The following is a 7,589-nucleotide window of genomic DNA, read 5'->3' on the forward strand; positions in this document are numbered from 1 at the left end:
GTCTTGTGCCTACATACCAACATAAAAATGAGGGATCAAAACCTCGTAGTTCGTGATACAAATTTCAAAGTGAGTGTGTTGATTTTAACAAAATTTAAGTTTGAAAGGCACAAAGGCCTAAAATGATTTGAATGAGTTAGTTCTTTTTGGCTTTTTTGAAAGTTGAAGTCAACTATAGTTAAGTTTATTTACATGCTTGATTTAAGAAAATAAGTTTGAAAAGGCAATGGCATAAGGCCAAAGTTTCTAACTTTTTGCAAAAAGTGGTCAAAGTATAGAACAAAAGTAGTTCACACAAAGAAGATTTTAAAAATGGAGGGAGATATTTTAAAATTAAAGAAATGGGAAGAAGATGAAGAGACCATCCTATGTACAAAACTTAAAAGTTTAGAGTTGAAAAGATCTGACCAAATGGGTAGCAATCCAATAGACAAGTATGTCAATAGAAACCCAGAATTCCCTTGGATTTTTTAGAGTCAAACAACACACAAATGCATAATTATTATCTTGAAGAGCAAGATATCAAATAAAGATGGCCTCATCCAAGCTTATCCACTTCAGGATCTTTTTCAAAATGGCCCATGCAACAGATGAATTCCACAAGTCACAGGTTCAAAATAACAGCTTGACAATGATCATGTTGTAGATGAATCTTAGAGAGATCTTCAAGGATGTATCAGATGAATTCAAATTGCAAGCACTTGGTTCTTCAACAAGTTGGCATTTCCCAAGTCCATTAGCATAGGAAGGTTGCCTAGATCTAAGTCCTTTGCTCAAGATCAAACCAACAGTCCACTCAAATGTTTGTTTAGGGTTTTTGTGATTATTATGTACATTAATGGTCAAAGACCACACAAACAAACAAAATAACACCAACAAAATATATCACACAATATGGTCCAAATGGACAAAGTGAAAATTACATTAACATAAACAATTAGAATGATATGTATAATGGCAAATGAAATAAAGTAGTCAAAGTAAATTGCATTAAAGTAAAGGCTTGAAATTAAAAGGTAATAGTTAGTAGGTTAGAGGTTAGTTTTGTTTTGCTTTAGCTTTCAAGAAATTCTTTGGAGAACACTCAACCCACTTATCACAAGCATGGATCCTTGAACCAAAACATCTTCCAAATGAAGGAAAGAAGGCCAAGTTTCCACACAATACCATGAAAGAGGGGAGACTTACAATCTCACTAACTAGAATGCTTATACCTTTTATGTCACAAATTTAGCGCTATGTTAAGCAATCGTAATTGGACTTATGTAGAAGTCACAACTATTTGAGGTCGGGCAAAAGAATTTTGGTGTTAATGCATGTTAGAGACATAGTATAATGGACTATGCTCATAAAACATACCAGACACAAAAAGAATATGCAAAAGGTGTGGCCTAATCTCATCCATACTCATGTCAATTTTTCAATCAACTAGCATTAGGACTTTGAGATGTCATAGGCCAAATGGAAATGAATGAATTAAGAAGAGGAATGAGATGAAGTGGGAAGGGGATGAATGAGATCACAAATTGGTCAAAAGAGGACTTTTATCAAATTAATATCATTCATTCATTTTGGGAGATGGAATGTACATTCCATCAATCCCCTAAATCCAATGATATTAACTTAACAAAGTCAAGTCAACCTTGACCAAGGCCCAACAACAAACAAGCAAACTCATATAAGTCAATACAAATGGTCAACAAAATTTAATTGACATTTATTCAATTAAAAATAATAAAATATTACATTTAAATCAAATATGTTTTGTCCAATTCCTAAAATCTCATCAAAACACCATAGAAATGGCCATGAGATTTATGGACCTTGGAAAAAAAATCATAATTTTTGGACATTTCAAAATATTTTTAAACAATTAAAAACAAATTTAAAATCAATTAATTCATGAAAAATATTAATAATGATCCAAAAAGTAATTTAATTCAGAATATGAAAGAGAAATTTTTTTGAAATTTTTTGGTGAAAGTCCCATATTTTTTGGATCAATATTAAATTTAATATAAATTATTGAAGAAAATGCAATTAAAATAAAATTTCAGAAATTCTAAATTACGTGGACCATCAGATCTCCCTCATTAATTGAGGTGGCAGATCTGATGATCCAAAGCGCGCGTTCCACGTGTACCTTAGTCAACTGCGATGTACACATGGTATTTAAAACAAACGCTCAAGATTAAAACGTGATACATGGATCCTATGGTTCACAGCCTTGCCAAGTCATCGCCGGAGCTAGAGCTTCGGTCATCTTCTCCGGTGGACCTCACCGGACTGGTCTAGATGAACCATCATCAAAAAGAAAAACAAGGACATGATCTTGAAGAAAAAATGGAACTGAGCTCGAATCTGACCTCCATTCACTCCAATTCCAAATATATTGAGAGATATGTGGAATTGAAATTTGAGGTACATGAACTGAGTTGCTTCGATTTATCCTCAAAGCAACTCAATCTTCTTGCCTACATTGGTAGGACTTCAGACAACCAAAGAATCAATGGAATTGAGAAAGAATTTGAGAGAATCGAAGAGTTTAAAATTTCCTTAAATTACCTTCAATGGAGGTCTGAACACGGTGGATCTTGATTTGGCTTGTGCTTGGACTCACTTCAATTGCTTGCAGGAAGAGAATTGAATGGTTTAGAAGTAATGGATTCTTGGAGAATTGAATTCCAAAATAGTGGAGATTCAAGCTCAAATTCAAATGAATTTATCAGGCTTATCCTATGAGAAATGAGGGTTTTCAATGGGGGATCAAAGCTGGCACAATGGTGTTGTTAATTCTGAGCAACTGAACCTCTATTTATAGCTGAATCATGTGATATTTGCGCACTCACTTTCACTTTCCAAAATTGGCAAATGATGATGCAATGGTGCATGGGAACGCATAGGCCCAAGAAATGATAGCTGAAGGTCCAAATTTGAAGATCAGGTGCTTTGAAGTTAGCTTGGATTGCAAGGCACATGTACATTGATGGTTGAAGATTGATCCATGCCAAATGATATCATCCTGTTTAAGCCATGCGCAGCCTATTCATTTCTCATCCAAAATGCATGAATTTGAGCTCTTTGGAAAGGTGAGATCAAGAGGAACAAGTTTGATGTTGAACACTTTTTTATTTGGAGCTTGGAACTTGGAGAAATTTAAGGTGGATGTTTGGAAATTTTTGACATATCAAATTTTTTCTAAGTGTCAAGCCATATGTCTCAATATTCCACCTTGCTTAACTTTTTATGGGAGCTTCAAATGAGAAAAGTGTCTTCATCAACATTGTAGCTATCTCAAATACCTTTAAAATGGTTACCAATTTCATGTCATTTGGATTTGAAATGATAGAGTTATGCATTTTTGAAATTTGGAAAAATCACTTGATCAATGGTATAGGTCAAAAGTGACCTATAATGTAGCCTCATATCACATGCTCAAAAAGTTGAATTAACTCCCACTCCAAACATAAAAGTTGAATTAAACACATTGAATTTGATTTTGAAACTTGGAAATCTTTCATCTCATAAAAATTTAGTAAGTTATGGCCTTGGGAAGTTGACTTTCAAATTAGGGTTTAGACAAAATGGCCTATAATGTTTCAACATAGAAAATGATTTTCCAAACAAAAATAGCTCTAGGTCTCAACATGAAAGTTGTTTATAATGTCATTTAGAGTAAGTTTTCTCTTGGAATTATTTTAATATGGTGATAATTGTAGGAGATAGGGTCTAGGGAGACCCAGTTTTGATCAAATGAATTCATCTGGCCAACCACCATCAACCAACTTGCTAACTTCCAATTCTCTTGACTTTATTGTCTCATGGTGGATCATATATGCATAAGATGATGAATTTTTAAGTGTCCCTTGAGAAATTTGATTAATTGGTGAGATGACTTATTGGATAAGTTACTCAAGATACCCAGTCAAACTAGGGTTTCCAAGGCAAATCATCCTCAAACTCTTGAAGAAAACATGATTAATACAACATGTATAGATAATTGGGACTAATATATGATGTTCATAACCATTCTTGAATCCATTCTTGGTTGTGCTCTTTGTTCATGAGGGTCTCAAACCCTAGATGTGATCTTGATGAATCAAAGAGATCATGCCCTACCTACAAAAGAGTTAAACAAATGCAAAGACATATTTTTGGTATTTTGGTTAGTGAAATGATAAAATACAAGTATGATATAATCACAAAGTACATGGTGATCTCTCCCAAAACAAACCCAATGAAAAGGGGTAAAGAGGATACCAATAAATGATCCCAATGCTAATGCTTATGATGAAATTGCATGAGGGATTTTAGGGTCAAAATTGGGGTCTTATAACTGCCCCTATTTAAGGACATTCTAACTGAGGAGGTGAAGGTTGAAATCTTCATGTCGACTCAGTAGAATGGGCTTAAATAACAACACAGAAACAATTTTTGGTCCCTAAGAGACCTCATGATGTAAATGATATGAACGCAAAAGTTAATGCTCTGTGGGGAAATATTGCCACAAAGGAAAAGAAATCAGAGATACCGAAAATCTGTAGGAGTATAATGCATTCCATAAGGAAAACTCACTGGGAAGACAGAGACCCTGGGGGGAAAAAGGAGTTATGCGTAGGCCAGGCTACGACTCAAAACTACTGGGGGACTAGAGGAATTCCACATGAAATGGAAAGACTCAGCCGGGGAGATAACAACATCTGTCGGGGATACGAATAAGTCAGGATAAAACTGAAGTACTCGACTCACGCTGGAGAAAAAAACGATTTCACTAAGGAAATGCGCACTCAACTCAGCTGGGGAGAAATACACTTCAACACAGGAGGAGCAGAAATCTATTATCTACTACCTGTTACTGGGTAAGGAGATAATAAAGATCTGACAGAGAAAACATTCGTCATCGGTTAGGATGAACATATCAAGGATGACTCGCTGGGAACCGCCAGGAGGGAGTATTCATTACCGATTACTGGGTAAGAATAACCTTGCTGGGGAAACTACACCAAATAGGATTTACAACTACCAGTTACCGGGTAGAAGACCAAGGGTGAGAGTATCCGTCATAGGTTAAGATGAACATATCAAGGATAAACTCAACAGGGAAGAAAATCCGTCACCGGTTAAGATGAACATATCAAGGATAGACTTGCCTGGGGAACGTCAAGGAGGATATCCGTCATCGGTTGGGATGAACACATCAAGGATATACCAACTGAACAAAAAGGGTAATTACATCTATCGAAATCTGGATAGAAAATTGTCGGAGAGAAAGTCCGTCATCGGTTAGGATGAACATATCAAGGATTAACTCTGCGAGGGAACAAAGTAGAATTTACAACTACCGGTTACTGGGTAGAAAACCAATCAAAGAGAAATTCCGTCACCGATTAAGATGAACATATCAAGGATAGACTCTGAAAAGGGGATAAAAAATAGGATTTACAACTACCGGTTACTGGGTAGAAGACCACAAAGAGAAGACCCGTCATCGGTTAGGATGAACATATCAAGGATCGACTCTGATGAGGAGCAAAAATAGGGATTACACCTATCAATTACTGGATAGAATACCAAAGAAGAGAATATTTGTCACTGGTTAAAGTGAACATATCACGGATAGACTCTAGCGGGGGAAGGAAAGATACCCGTCACCTGGTTAAGATGATCATATCAAGGATATACTTTCTGGGGACTCTTCTGAGGAGAAAAAGGGTACTCTTGTCGGGTATTGGGCAAGAAGTAACAAAATGCAAGCTAAGAAGAATATTACCAGTTACTGGGTAATAGACTCTTAGGGGACCAAAATACCTGTCTAGGTAAGAGCTAGAAAGAAAACAATCAATCAAGACTCAACCCAATGAGGACATAACTCAAGGGGAGTAATTCCATCTAGAAAATTTGCTGCAGAGGAAACTGAAATAACAATCATCCATGAGGAAACAAACTCAGTGGGGAAACGGAGAAAGGTTAAAGTCTTTCTGATTAAGGGGTTGACACTCTACAATTGAAGGAGGACAGACACCAGATTTGGTATGGGGCTAAAGTACCGCCATAACAGAGAATGAGAATCTCAAGCAAGTTAAATAGGATGATGTAGGATATACAAATCATGAAATTGCATGAATGTACATGTATATGTATATGTATATGTATATGTATATGTATATGTATATGTATATGTATATGTATATGTATATGTATATGTATATGTATATGTATATGCTGATTATGCTGACAAAACGATCACAAAGGATACAGAGGTGTCGCAAAGAATTTGAACCACCAGTACAGTCCTCGGTCAATCCACAAAATAGGGAGACAAATGCCGGAGAACAGAGAGATCAACATCCTGAAGGGCTCAAACCTAGCTGAGGACATAGGAGATCTGCTGAGGATAGAACAATATCAACTTTGTGGGGAATTTTAGGTCAACATCATAAAAATGGGAGACAACCCTATAGAGAAAATAACAAAAGTTGCTCAGAAACCAAGAGGAAACTCTGACTGGGAGGAGAGATACATGGCGATTGATGGGGACACCAAAGCGATCTACTGGGGAAATATCAAATATCTCTGATGAAGATCCGTCCGCTGAGGAAATACGAACTCCGATGGGGAAGGCCGAAACTCTGTTGGGGACAAGGACACGCCATATGGTATCTGAATCAACCAACTCAGTTGGGGACAAAGAAAGAAGCTCCACTGGGGATCAAACACTCTGCCAAGGAACCGAGTCAACACAAACGTCTTAGAATACCTGAAGGGTTAACTGCTTGGGAAACTGTTGATGCTTCACACTTAAGTACTTGCTTCTTACTGAAATGCGGTTGATACTCCTTTTACTTGCTTTGGAAAAGTTCTTGCTCTTATATTTTAAAGAAAACTTTATTTTGATTTTAAAAATTAAATTTTAAAATGATCATAATAAAATTTAAAACTATTGGCTGAAGTAAAATAAGAGTAGAAACAATTTGGATAAAAGCTCAACTTTATTTAATGGAATGGTAGTCTGTAAATGACAAGACTCCATAGATTTTACAAAGTTGAAAATGGTAATTTACATGGAAAAAGTTACATTGAATACAGATGATCCTTAATCCTTCTACCAATTCTTGATATCCATTGTACTCTTGACCGCCGCTGGGATGATGAACTGATGTCAACCCTTGTGCTCAAACAAGTCTTCAAAACACTGAAGATCAGCAGAATGCAGTTACTTGCCATAATCCCTAATTTGCATAAGTTGCCCCAAGGTGGAGTACTCAACTTATCGGGAAATTCTTTCTGTTTTATGTCTCTAATTTTTGCCTGGATCTCCCTTTCGAGTTTTCAATCCACCAAGACGCTCCTTTTTGCCTAAGCCGCCCTTTCGGGTTTTCAACTTAGCGAGTTGTTCTTTTTTTTAGGAGAAGTATTTCTTGACTGCATCTGCGTTCACAAGACGAGTGAACTCTTCACCGTCCATAGTTGTAAGAATCAATGCACCGCCTGAAAAGGCTCTCTTAACAACATATGGGCCTTCATAATTAGGAGTTCATTTTCCTCTGGAATCTGGTTTGAATGTAAAATCTTTTTGAGCACAAGGTCCT

The sequence above is a fragment of the Lathyrus oleraceus genome, chromosome 5 (assembly GCF_024323335.1).
Source record: "Lathyrus oleraceus cultivar Zhongwan6 chromosome 5, CAAS_Psat_ZW6_1.0, whole genome shotgun sequence".
NCBI classification, from domain to species: Eukaryota; Viridiplantae; Streptophyta; class Magnoliopsida; order Fabales; family Fabaceae; genus Lathyrus; species Lathyrus oleraceus.